Source organism: Sarcophilus harrisii, chromosome 6 (genome assembly GCF_902635505.1).
Source record: "Sarcophilus harrisii chromosome 6, mSarHar1.11, whole genome shotgun sequence".
Lineage (NCBI taxonomy): Eukaryota > Metazoa > Chordata > Mammalia > Dasyuromorphia > Dasyuridae > Sarcophilus > Sarcophilus harrisii.
In genome coordinates, this window is record NC_045431.1 from 136,788,987 (window position 1) to 136,803,850 (window position 14,864).

A 14,864-nucleotide genomic window follows, 5' to 3' on the forward strand; every position below is an offset into this window, starting at 1 on the left:
TTAATTCTCTATATATTTTGGAAATGAGGCCTTTATCAGAACCTTTGACTATAAAAATATTTTCCCAGTTAATTGCTTCCCTTCTAATCTTGTCTGCATTAGTTTTGTTTTGTACAAAAACTTTTCAGTTTGGTATAGTCAAAATTTTCTATTTTGTGATCAGTAAGATCTCTAGTTCCTAAAGTGTAAATCTGACCATGTCATTTCTGCACCAATTCAGTAAACCCAGTGGTTCCCTATAACCTCTAAGATCAAATAGAGAATCCTCTGGATTTGAAAACCCTCCATAACTTAATTCCTTTCTTCTTTCCTAGTCTTCTTATATTCTGTTAAAACAAGGTTCTAGGAAGAAAATTCTTAATACCCTAGCTGAGTTCAGCTTAGTCTCATGAGCTACACATAATGACTGTGACTATTGATACTAATTTGTTTTGCCGTTTCACTCAGGAGAGTCTACCTCCTTATACCTAAAATTTCCTATCCTCTTCTCTCCACTTTCTAGCTTCCTTTAAGTTCCAACTAAAATCTTATCTTTTGTAAAAAAAAATCTTTTCTTATCCATCTTAATGTTTGTGCTTGTTTGTACCTTCCCTCTGTTATATTACCTCCAATTTGTCTTCTATTATATATCTTGTTTATACATTCATGTTATTTCTTTCATTAACTCCTTGATAGTAGAGCATATCTTTTCTTCTTCTTTTTTTAATTTTTGGAGATTGCTTTGCCTTTCTTTAGATCCTAGGACTTTGCAAAATGCTTGTGGACTTGGCTAGATATATGCATAGTTGTGTGTGTATATATGTGTATGTGTGGGGGGTAATGTGAGGGTGTGCAGCTAAGTGTGTGGGAGGCTCTGAAGGAAAATGTGGGAGAAGTTTTAGACTGGCTACAAATTGAAGGCTTCATTATATGCCTGTGAAACTTGGAAAGCATGCCAGTGCCATGCCAGGAAACTGTATGACTTTCATTTGAACTGTCTTAGCAAGATTCTGAAGATCACCCAGCAGAAAAAGATATCAGACATTGAGGTCCTTTCTTGAAGTAAACTGACAAATATTCAAACTCTACTGCAGAAAACGCAATTCTGTTGAACTGGCCATATTGTTTTAATGCCAAATATATGCTCACAAAAATACTATTTTATAGAGAACTTGCACAGAGAAAATGCTCACAAGCGGGTCAGAAAAATCAAATTAAGGACATCCTCAAGATTTCTCTGAAGAACTTTAGTGATATATTGTAGTATTCTTTGTTAATTTTCTGGAGGTCTCGAGATCAGCCTTCCTTTCAGTAGAGTAATCACAAGAATAGCCAGGTATTAAAGTCCAAAGTCCAAATTCTTTATTGTCTCCTTGTCTAGGGCCTGGACTAGCTTTCTTAAGAGGCTTTCCAGAGTCTTGGTTTCAGTGGAGAAATGCAGGAGGCTGGGCCAGCCACCAAGAAGCTGATCAAGATGGAATGAATGTGTCTCTCCTTGGCTCCATCTCCAGTCCCCTCCTCTTCTCTGGTGTGTGTGTGTGTGTGTGTGTGTGTGTGTGTATAATATATGTGTGTGTGTATGTATGTATGTATATATATATATATATATATAGTACTCTATATGGATATATGGTATTATCTCTTCTTTTAAGACAACACCTTCTACATAAATGTTTTTCTGATGCTCCCAAATCCCTGTCTAATTATGTTTATTTTGCATGCATGTATATATGCACACATATGTGCATTTATATGTATATACATATATAAATATACACATATCTCTGTTCATATATCTTGTCTCCTTGATGGTAGAGACTATTTCCTCCATTACATTTATATCTCCACAGCCTAGCACAGTGCCTGGTACATACTGCTATTATAGGATGATAAAAATATAAACCTGAAGGATACCTTAAAGAATATCTAAGTCACACCCCTAGTTTTACAAATGAAGAGATTGGAAGGGTAGTGAGGTGGTCTGTTGTGCTTTGATAGGACTAACCAACAGCACTCTCAGTTGTTTTCCTAGGAATAGTGATGTATTTTGTCTGATCCATCCATACTATTTCTCCCTGTTAACCTTGTGACACAGTTGTTATCAGCCATGGAACAGAATTTTCTTTGTTTGAAACTAAGTCATCTGAAAGGGGGCTGAGCCCAGAGCATTGGCCTCATTAGCACCATTCTCTGCTCCAAATGAGCTAACTCATTGAGGAAACACAGTGCTTTTATTGTTCTACTTTCTAAAATCTCTATAATGCATCAACTTCAGTGGTGGTAGCATTTCTGAATGGTTTTATGAAAACAGAAAGAATGGCAGTTTGGACAGTGCTTTACAGAATTAATTTTCGGCCTGTGAAAACACAGATATTATTAGTCTGACAAGGAAGTTCAGAAATCTGAATTAAACCCAGTGTTCATTGATCATTTAGTGTCCAGGTTAGTTTGCTGGTGTTTATTTGATCTTTATGTATGGCTTAAGTTTTAGCCACATTCATTTAGCATTCCACTTTTTAAAAAAAATCTTGGACAGTTAACTTCCACAAAGTCACTCTCTTATGCTTCACTGTATGAAGTTGCCCTGGGATCTTGAAGGTTGTGCAAGCCGCATATGAAATGTTCTACATTATTGGGAAGATTTTGAGTAACGTCCTGGCCATAGACTGTGTCAGCTTTCCAAAGAATAGCTTAGCTGAATACAGGAATATCACCAAAATGTTCTTCAATACTGTAATGATACTTTCTGTTCTATAGTGATGATGGAAAAAAAATTGTAAAAAGGGGAGAAGAAATAAGAATCATGCTTTTTTTTCTTATTATGTATAACTTCAAATTTGCAATTTCTATGGTAAATATATTTTTTTGTCTGTTGAAGAAATAGACTGAACTAAATTCTACCAGTATTTATATATTTTCTGTAAAAGAAATCATGAGAAAAGGAAAAAAAAAGAAACTGTGGACAAAAGTTGTACAGGGTAAGATAGTAATGGATTAGAGCTTTGCAAACTTTGAAGTACTTTACAATGTTTTATTAATATCATGATTATCATTACCAGGACTATCCATATTAAGGAAATCATAGATCTGTTGAGGCTAGTGGCATAGTGGATAGAATGATGGCATTGTACAAAGGAAAACTGAAGTTCAAATCTAGCCTCAAACACTTAGTAGCTTTGGGATAAATCACTTAATCTCTCTCTAATTTCTTATCTATAAAATGTAGATAATAATAGCATTTTCATTCACAGGTTGTTGTGATGATCAAATGAGATTACTAATGTCAGATGTTTTATTATTATTAATCACATCTTACTCTTCTTTTATTTCATCCTTCCCTTTCTGTCTGTCTGCACACAAATGTGCATACACACACATGCATGGATGTTAATTCTTAATGCAATTATATATATATATATGTGTGTGTATATATATATATATATATATATATATATTCTGGGTCCTATTTAAATATTTTTTCAAATTTTTTATGTATGAACTCAGTAAGAGGCAAAAGAGAAAGAAATATGCATTTCTATGATGCCTACCATGTGCCAAGGACTTTATAAATATTAGTTCATTCTATCCTTATAATAACCTTGACATGTAGAAATTACATACAGGCAAAATGCAATGGAAAACTCCATTTTAGTATACAGGTTCATTGCAGCTTCAGTTAAGTTGTCTTGCTGGTTTTGTGGTTATCAGTTGTTATTGCTGGTGATGAAGAAGTTGATTCACTAATTTATGTTTTTCCCCTTAATGATGGTCTTCCCAATATGCTGAAGACCTTAAACTATATCTCTTGGTTTGGTCTGGACAGCAGTAAAACATGATCTTCCTTCATAAATCCTACTCAAATGCTTCACTATAGTGCAGTGGTATCACTGCATTCTTTTTATTTATTTATTTGCAGAAAAGATAATCATGCTTTATTTTTAAAAATTTCAGACTTATTTCAAGATGTTAAAATACAAAGCATTCTAAAATGTTATTGCAGTTTTCATCTTTAATAGATATAAGTTTTTTCAAATATTTACTATTTTTATTTTCTTTGGTTACATGTAAAACAACTTTTTACATTTGTTTTTAAAAGTTTGACTTTCAGATTCATTCCCTTCCTTCCACCTCCAACCTCCTTTAAGAAGACACACGTGAAGTTATGCAAAACATTTCCATAAAAGTCATGTAAAAGAAAACAGATTCCCCCCTCTCCCCAGCCAGAGCAGGGGACTCTCAAGAAAAACGTAAAACAAAAAGAGTATGCTTCAATCTATATTCAGAGACAATTGGTTTTTTCTCTAGGTATGGATATCATTTTTCATCATAGTTCTTCCAGAGTATTTATGGATCACTATATTGAGAATAGCAAAGTTATTCACAGCTGATCATCTCACAATATAGCTGTAACTTTGTACATGGTACATTTTATTTTGCTTAAGTTCATGGAAGACTTTGCAGGTTTTTCTGAGAGCCTACTACTTATGATTTCCCATAGAACAATAATATTACCTCATAATCACATACTACAATTTATTCAGCCATTCCCCAATTGATGCACATTGCATCAATTTCTAATTATTTATTCTGAGAAGAGAGTTGCTATAAATATTTTTGTACATATAGATCTTTTTCCTTTTAAAAAATATTTGAGGATTTATGCAAAGTAGTATTGTTAGGTCAAAGGAATTTCTAAGTCCTTTGGACATAGTTCTTACATTTTGATCATTTAGCAATTGGGGAATGGCTCATTTTTATGAATTTGACTTAGTTGCCTATACATTTGAGAAATGAAGCCTTCATCAGAAAAACTGATGAATATATGAATATAATTCTTTTTTTTAAGTATTATTGCTAATTGTTTCCCTCCTCTATTTATTCTATTCTCTCCTTTCACTCTGAACCTCCTCAAAAGTGTTTTGTTCCACCCCTTCTCCAATATACCCTCTCTTCCATCACCTTTCCCCTTTCTATATCTCCTTCCCCTCTTCCTTTCCTGCAGTGTAAGATAGATTTCTATCCTTATATTTAATGTGTATGTTATTTCTTCTTTGAGTCAGTTCTGATGAGAGTTGTGTTCACTCACTCCCCCTTTTTTTCTCCATTGTAAAAGTATGTTCTTGCATCTTTTATAGCAGATAATTTATGCCATTTAATCTCTTCCTTTCCCATTCTTCTACCCCTTATTTTGTCTCTCACCTCTTAAGGATGTCCATCAGTTGGAGAATGGCTGAATACAATAATTGTGGTATATGAATATTATGGAATATTACTGTTCTGTAAGAAATGACCAACAGGATGATTTCAGAAAGGCCTGGAGAGACTTACACGAACTGATGCTGACTGAAATGAGCAGGACCAGGAGATCATTATATACTTCAACAACAATACTATATGATGACCAGTTCTGATGGACCAGGCCATCCTCAGCAACGAGATCAACCAAATCATTTCTAATGGAGCAGTAATGAACTGAACCAGCTATGCCCAGAAAAAGAACTCTGGGAGATGACTAAAAACCATTACATTGAATTCCCAATCCCTATATTCATGCCCACCTGCATTTTTGATTTCCTTCACAAGCTAATTGTACAATATTTCAGAGTCTGATTCTTTTTGTACAGCAAAATAATGTTTTGGTCATGTAAAAAAAAAGATATTATCCCCTCCTATTCAACTCATTCTGTTTCCTCTGTCTATATAATCTAAGTTATAATAATGAGAAAATTTTAATGAATTAAACAGATAAAACCTTATTAAGTCTCTCATGATATAATTTTTCTAATTAACTCTTTATGCTTCTCCTGAATCCTGTATCTGAAAGATATAATTTTTTATTCAGGTCTGGTCATCAGGAATGCTTGAAAGTTCTCAATTTCATTGAATAGCCACCTTTTCTTCTGAAGGATTATACTTAGTTTTGTTGGGTTGTACTTGGCTATAATTCTAGCTCATTTGCCTCTGGAATATTGTATTAGAAGCACTCTTATCCTTTAATGTAGAAGTTGCTAAATCTTGTGTTATTCTTACTGTGGCTCCACTGTACATGACTTATTTCTTTCTGGATGCTTGCAATATTTTTTCCTTGATCTAGGGAGTTCCAGAATTTGGCTATAATATTCCTGGGAGTTTTCATCTTGGGATCTTTTAGGAGATGATTAGTGGAATCTTTCAATTTCTATTTTACTTGCTATGTCTAGAATATCAGGGCAGTTTTTGATGAAAATTTCTTGAAAGATGACATCTATGCTCTGTTTTTTTAAAAATAGTTTTCAGATAGACCACTAATTTTAAATTTATTTCTCCTGATTCTAATTTCCAAGTCAGTTGTTTTTCTAATGAGATATTTCATATTGTTTTCTATTTGTTCATTTTGTGTTATTGTTTTATTGTTTCTTGATTTCTCATAAAGTTATTAGCTTTTGTACTTCCTCTCCCATTTGTCCAATTTTTCTTTTAAGGCATTCTTCTCATTTGGTTTTTGTATTTCTGGTGTACCATTCTCAATTCTTTTCCCAATTTTTCCTTTATCTCTCTTACTTGATTTTTAAAATTTCTTTGGAGCCATTCCATGGTCTGAGACCAATTCTCATTTTTCTTGAAGGCTTTGGAAAGAGGAGTTTTTTGTTATCTTCTTCTAAAAATGTGTTTTGATCTTTCTTGTCATCATAGTAACTTTCTATGAAAAGAATATTTTCCCATTGTCTACTCATTTCCCCAGCCTATTATTTGACTTTTAACTCTTTGTTAAAGTAGGGCTTCAATTCCAGTGTGGAGGGTGTGTCATCCTAAAGTTCAGTTTGTGCAGCTGTTTTTAAAGACCTAGGGACTTGAACACAAGCACTCTTTTTGCCCTAGGATTGTAAAGAATGTCCCTCATCCACTGTGGCTTTAAGCACACAGTATGGTAAAGCAACAGAGTCCTTCTTTGACACTAGTAAAGAGACCTTTTATGACCTGTGGCCTTTGGAAGCTGCTCCCTCCACCATGCCCATTCCTGATTTGCTGGTTTCCCAAGGACCTCTCACCATATTCACAGACCATTCCAAGTCATCTTTTGGGCCTGTGAGCTGAGAAATCTAGAAACTGCTAGTGCTGCTGCTGGTTCAGTCACAATGCCCATCCTTAGTTTTCTTTAGCTGATTCTGGCTCTGGGGCACAGCCTGAACTAGAACTAGCTGGTCTCCTTGATTGTGCCATAGGCTTTTCCTGATGACCTCTTAAGTTGTCTTTGCTGGAAAATGTTCCATTATATCTTTTTGTGTGTTCAAATGCTCTGAAATTTGTTTAGAGGCATTATTTAAGGAATTTTGAGTGGTTTGGGAGAGAACTCAGTGAGTCCCAACCTTCACTCAGCCATCTTGACATTGCACTCTTGAAGACTTTGTTATGGTACTGGAAGTTCTGGCAGTTTGTATCATGATGGGAAGATATTTCCAAACTTCCTCTGGGAAGGATGAGCTTTTTATCACTGGTCAGAAGTACAGAGAAAGTTCCAAAAGGCAATGGTTCTCAGAAAGTGGATTGCTTCTTCCTTAGCTTCACTTTTCATTGTGGGGTAAGCATGAACTTATCACTTAGAAGTTTATGCATTGGGAATTTCCCTTCAAAGCATCTCAGAGATCTCTGCCTACTGGCCTACCTTATCTTCTCCTTGATAATTGGTTTTAACATAATGCAGTTTTCTTTACCCAGAGTAGACAAAGTGCTTGGATACTGTATGCCGCTATTTATTTTTGAAACAGGTTAAGAAAAGCAATATATAATGCACATTTAAACCAAGTCCTGGCATATCTGCAAATTCTTCTAGACATCCAGAATCCTCCTATTAGCAACATGTTCTAGCTAAACAAACAATCTCAGGGAAATGACAGTTTGTTTAGTTCACCATAGAACTGCTCCTGCATCCAACAAAAATCAAGATAAAGTAGCCAATACATCTATGTTTTGACTGTTCAGCTAATGCTTCTAATGAGACTGGTTGTTAAGTGTGCTCAGGATTTCAAGTCTTCCTCTAGCATAGGGACATGCACAGACTTAAAAGAAGACAGAAAATATCACCAGCAAAGCTTTTCCTTGTTTGGGCTATTCTCCCAAATTTAGTCTTATCAACTCTTCTTGCTTCTTCTAGTTCACAAGTTATGGAAGAGAGTAGATATTCCCAATGGCCACTCCAGCAACAAAGGTGTGCCACAACTGGGTCATCCTGAAATTTCTCTGATTTTAAGCAGTGCAGCCCCTTCTTTCAGTTTAGTCTCTTGTGACCCACCTTCCCCTTGCTTTCTTATTCTACTACAAGATTTGGCTTCCTGTTTCTCCTGTAATTGGAGTGATAGCTGAAGTGAAGTTGTTATATATGAAACCCAAGAAAAATACAGGAATATTCTTCAGTCCTATGTAGTCTCTTTCACTTATTTAGTCATAGTCACAGTGGCAGGAAAGGGGGTAGAGGCCAAGAATCAAAAGTATGAGTAAGAAAATTGTCAAACAATACCAGCCAGACATTCTCCCTTTAATCCTGATGAAAGCTGAATGCTGACCCAGGTTTGTGGGCTCAATTGGATTGTGGAAGCCTTCCACATTAACCCTTACGGTAAATAAAAAAAGGCCTTTGTAAAATGCTCAAAGAACTTAAGAATTAATACATTTTCTCATATATCCTAGGAACATTAGGAAGCCATTATCCCCATAAGGACAAATGTATTTTGTGTAATGGAAAAAAAGCATTGGAAATGCAGTCAAAAGATCTGAGTTTAAATTCCAAAAAAATTTTTTTTATCTAATTACTCATATGACCTTGATCAAATCACTTCATCTTTTACTTGACTTTTTTCAATTTGTTCAGTTGTAAAAAGAAGGTTAAGACAAAATAACTTCTAATGTTCCTGTACACTTTACCTCTCTTTCCTGTAAACTTTAGCCAAATTAACCTCTACCAATTCTTTTATGCTACTTTAGTTAATAATAGTGATAGTTTTATGTTCTAAAAATATAATACTATTAACATCTTTTTCCCTTCTCCAATTCATTTATTTTTTATGAAAATACTACATTTTTCCTTTAATGTTTTATGTGATCTCTGTAATTTTTTGAATAATAGCATTTTATTTTCAAAATACATGCAAAGATAGCTTTCAACATTCAGACCAGGCAAAACCTTGTGTTCCAATTTTTTTCTCCCTTCTTTACCCCATTACCTTCCCTGGAGAGCAAGTAATACAAAATAGGTTAAATAAGGGCAATTCTTATAAACATATTTATCATGGTGCACAAGATAAATCAGATCAAAAAGGAAAAAAAAAGAGAAAAAACAAAAATGCAACACACACCAAAAAAGGTGAAAATACTATATTGTGATCCATATTCAGTCATCATAATCCTCCGTCTGGATTCAGATGGCTCTCTCCATCACAAGTCTACTGCAATTGGCTTGAATCAAGTCATTTTTGAAGAGTCAAGTCCATTACAGTTGGTCATCACAAAATCTTGTTGCTGTGTACAATGTTCTCTTGGTTATACTATTAAAATTTTAACAAAAAGGCCTGCCTAATGTAATTTTTTCTTCCATTTGTCATGAATTTTTATTTATAAAGACTGGATCTGTGATTTTACTGTACTATAATATAGTAGTTCTCAAACTTTTTTGATTCAATATGCTTTTTCTCTTAAGATTTTTTAAAAAGTACCACAAAGAACTTTTGTTTATTTGGGTTATAGCTATCAATAAGTACTGTGTTAGAAATTTAAATGCCATAGTATTAATAAAATTGTTTTGACATCACAGATCATTTGAAAAGATCCAGGGGTTTCTATGCTACAATATTTTTAAACAAAGAAACTACTACATCAGGGCCTGGAAGTCTTAGAGAGTTAGTTAAAACATTGGAGGTTAAGTAACATTTGTTGTATCTTTCAGATTAAATGTCCTCTTTCTGTTGAGGGCATTATTATTCCTGTATTGTCCTTAGATCCATAACTTCAGTGTTATCTTGAACTCCTCATTGTCCTTCACTACACATATCCAATTTATTGCCAATTTTTGTCACTTCTACTTATATAACATCTCTAGGGTTTGTGCACAGGTTCACACTCACTCTTTCTGTAGCTTTTATCAGCAGTATATGCTGATAACCAAATTGGTTCTATATTCTGGACAATGCAACACCTGGTTAGATAATGAGATTTTTGTAATGCTCTTAGTATGGTGTCTGGCACATAGTAGTCACTTTTAATAAGTAATAAGTATTTATTCCCTCTCCCTGGTCCTCATTCTATAATGAGTTTTTTTTAATTATAATAACTTTTTATTGACAGAACCCATGCCAGGGTAATTTTTTACAACATCATCCCTTGCACTCACTTCTGTTCCTATTTTCCCCTCCCTCCCTCCATCTCCTCCTCCCAATGGCAAGCAGTCCTATATATGTTAAATATGTCACAGTATATCCTAAATACAATATATGTGTGCAGAACCAAACAATTCCCTTGTTGCACAGGGAGAATTGGATTCAGAAGGTAGAAATAACGCAGGAAGAAAAACAGAAATGCAAACAGTTTACATTCATTTTCTAGTGTTCTTTCTTTGTGTGTAGCTGCTTCTGTCCATCATTGATCAACTGGAACTTAATTAGATCTTCTCTTTGTCAAAGAAATCCACTTCCATCAGAGTACATCTTCATTCAGTATCATTGTTGAAGTATATAATGATCTCCTGGTTCTGCTCATTTCACTTAGCATCAGTTCATGTAAGTCTCTCCAAGCCTCTCTGTATTCATCCTGCTGGTCATTTCTTACAGAACAATAATATTCCATAACATTCATATACCACAATTTACCCAACCATTCTCCAATTGATGGGCATCCATTCAGTTTCCAGCTTCTAGCCACTACAAACAGGGCTGCCACAAACATTTTGGCACATACAGGTCCCTTTCCCTTCTTTAGTATCTCTTTGGAGTATAAGCCCAGTAGTAGCACTGCTGGATCAAAGGGTATGCACAGTTTGATAACTTTTTGGGCATAATTCCAGATTGCTCTCCAGAATGATTGGATTCGTTCACAACTCCGCCAACAATACATCAGTGTCCCAGTTTTCATGCATCCCCTCCAACATTCATCATTTTTTCCTGTCATCTTAGCCAATCTGACTCCATTCCCTTCCCACCTGTGTGGTGGTATCTCAGAGTTGTCTTAATTTGCATTTCTCTGATCAATAGCAATTTGGAACACTCTTTCATATGAGTGGTAATAGTTTCAATTTCATTATCTGAAAATTGTCTGTATATCCTTTGACCATTTATCAATTGGAGAATGGCTTGACTTCTTATAAATTACAGTCAATTCTCTCTATATTTTGGAAATGAGGCCTTTATCAGAACCTTTAACTGTGAAGATGTTTTCTCAGTTTGTTGTGTCTCTTCTAATCTTGTTTGTATTAGTTTTGTTTGTACAAAGGCTTTTTAATTTGATGTAATCAAAATTTTCTATTTTGTGATCAGTAATGATCTCTAGTTCTTCTTTGGTCACCAATTCCTTCCTCCTCCACAAGTCTGAGAGATAAAGTATCCCATGTTCCTCTAATTTATTTATAATCTCATTCTTTATGCCTAAATCATGTACCCATTTTGATCTTATCTTGGTATATGGTATTAAGTGTGGGTCCATGCCCAATTTCTGCCATTATAATGAGTTTTCTCAACTCAGTATTGTATTAGTTATATGTTCATACTTCTGCTTTAAGTACGCCTAAATTCATGAGAGTAGATAATCTCTCTGCTAAGACATATCACAATCTTTTCATATTTAAGTAAAGTTAAATGAGTTGCTATGTTCATAACAAATTAAATACTTGTCTAACAGCAAATCCTCTGGCAATGAAAATTATTAGAATTAAATTGGATTGGTAATTGAATTGCAAATATTTAGAGTAGCAAGATGTGTATATTCAATATTTGTCCTACTTGGCAGAACCTATTTTTCTAGAACCTAAGGATATCTATATAGTGTTCAGCTCCTAAAAAGCTAGTGGCACAGTGAATACAGTATTGGTTTTAGAATCAGAAAGACTTGAGTTAAAATGTGGCTTCAGACGCATTTTCTTTGTACCTCGGGACAAGCCATTTCATTTCTGTTTATCTGTTTTCTCAACTAAAAAAAAAAAATAGGTTTAATGATAGCACCTGTTATCTCAGAGTTCCTGTGAGGATCAAATGAGATATAAGCACTTAGCACTTAGCAGTACAAGGCACATAGGTGGAGTTTAATAAATCCTTCTTCCCTTCTTCTTTTCCTCCCTTCTTTCCTTCCTCACTTCCTGTTTTCCTTCCTTCCTTTCTTCATTCCTTCTTTCCTGTCTTTCCTCCCTTTCTCTCTTTTTCCTTTCTTTCCTCCCTCCCTTACTTTCTTCTTTGATTTTAATCTAATTTAAAGGCTACAAAGTATATTCTTTCACTTTGTCTTTCTATGCCTACTATCAATATTGGATGGATACTATTGAGTCATTTGATTGTGATTTACATAATAAGCAAAGTCTTACATGCTTGGGTTCATTTTCTAGATCCATGATAGTCCAGTATATATGGCATCTCTAAACAGCAGGAATTAGAAAAAGAAAATGTAATACTTTGGTTTTTGTAAATGCTTACCAAATGTTAAGGTAGATTATTATCAGAATTTACATTCTCTGAACAATGCCCTCTTCTTTTTAAAGGTGAGATAAAGTCTAACAATTAAAATGTCACATTTTATTCATTCATGTGCTTAATCATTTGAATTTTTAACAATGGCATTCTTAAGGTTAGACTCTTCAAAAACTTTTATTTACATTCTGAATTGTAACTACATCCTTTTGATGGTTATTTCCATAAGGTGTATCAGCATGTTTAGAAGGCGATCGTTTTTTTTTTTGCCAGTTTTATCATGATTTCTTCTATAATGATGAACTAGATTTATATGTTGACTATATTGGATTTATATTCAGTTAACTGAAGCTGGGGTAATTGCTAATGTAATCATAAAGGTGAAATGTATTATGTTAATATATTCTCACAGTTGGAATATTCATTTCACATTTTAAATATATGGATATTAAAAATTAAAATTTCACATCTCCCTTCCAGTAGTTTCAGTGTAATTATGAACATATATATTTCTAATAAATGGAAATTAATTCAACTATGTACTGACAAAATAGCAAGCAGGAAAAAGTATATTGAGAACAATAATGGGAATAACAACAAATTCTTTTTAGCATAAAATATATCTATGTACAAAGAAAATATAAGTTCCTTGAGGGCAAGGATAGTTTCATATTTGTCTATCCAGAAAACTTACCATAATGCCATGTAATAGGGCATATAGTAGTTTTGTAATTCCTGTTTATGGAATGAATTATGAGAAAAATAATTATGGCTAAATTAAAAACATACTTAGACATTTTTTAGCCTCTATTTACAAGTAATTTACACTGTTCTAAATTTATGTCAAATTTTCATTGGTAAGCAAACAGTGGCTAGCTCATAGTAGATGCTTAATAAATATTTATTGATCAAATTTTGTTTATTAATTGAATACAAATTAATATTTCATTCATATTTTTAATATTGAATTAATATACAAAAATTGTATCTGATTTTCTAGCAGTTAAAAGCAGAGTGATGAGTTTGTAAAATAAAAGTACTTTAAAATTTAATACCATCAAGTTATAAATTTTAATATGATACCAATTTGGAACTGAAATTCCAAAATTTAGAAAAAAATATAAGAAATTTGTTTATCACTCAATTAATTATTATAATATGATCAAATAGACAATTCAAATGTTACTTTATTTTTCAGTTACAAAAATATAAACTGCAGATGGCAATGCTTTACACATCCCCACCCTACCATGACCATAAAAATATGGTCAAACATGATCAAATGTGAGTTTGAAGTGATGAAAGACTACTCTTCAGACAAATTATTGACTTAGAATCATTAGTTTAAATGCATATTTCCCAATTCCAATTTATTATTTATAAATGCAGAGAGCACAATAATCCAGAGAAACCTAGGACTTTGCTTACTTTATTCAAGCATCTGAATTCTAGATCATAGCAACAGATGCTGGAATGTGGTATTTGGAAAGAATCTACTTATGAACTTGGTAAATTTTAAAATTTTCTTCTGTGCTCTTCTAAGCCTAACTTCAAAAAGACTTTTTTTGACTCATATTAAATCATTGTATTAATGAGAAAACAAATATATTAAAAAAAGACCACACACACACACACACACACACACACACACACATACACATGCTCACACACGAACCAGTTTACCATAAAAAAGAGGAGGAAGCAGGACTAATTGTGTTATATTAAGATCCTCAGGAAAAGAAACAAAAAAGCCAGTAATGTTGTCTCTTATTGTTGCTAGATTTCATAAGATAACATAACATAAGGAGGTTCTCTTCTTCCTAAATCAAATTCACAGGCTGATTACAGAATTTGTATGGTGCAATGGAGAAGAAAACAGTAGAGTGGGAAATAAGTTCCTAGCAAAAAAGCCAAATATATATGTATTTAATGAGCTGATGGAAGGAAAGTGAAGAAAATGAAATAAAAACAAATACAATTGAAATATACCCAAGAAATATGGTAGGGTGGATTGGCATCAAGGAATTAAGCAGGAAGGAAGAAGTGGCTACCAAAGTGTGCAGCACTAGCAATCCCAGAAGATCAATATTCCAGTCGGCCTCAAGGATATTCTCAGGTCATAAGAACTCTTCAGTTATACCTGCTTTTGAAGTTGGCAATACTTTTTGAAGAAGCCATTTCTAATGTTAATTTTTAATATTTCTTATCCTCTTCTTTACCATGACAGTTTTTAGCTTGGTACCAATT

At 33.6% G+C, this 14,864-nt stretch overlaps 1 protein-coding gene across 2 annotated transcripts in view; it reads left to right on the plus strand.

Moving 5' to 3' along the window:
• The window catches only part of GRID2 (glutamate ionotropic receptor delta type subunit 2), a 1,791,455-nt gene that overhangs the window by 86,174 nt on the left and 1,690,417 nt on the right, over nucleotides 1-14,864 (plus strand). The gene's annotated exons all lie outside the window — the stretch shown is intronic.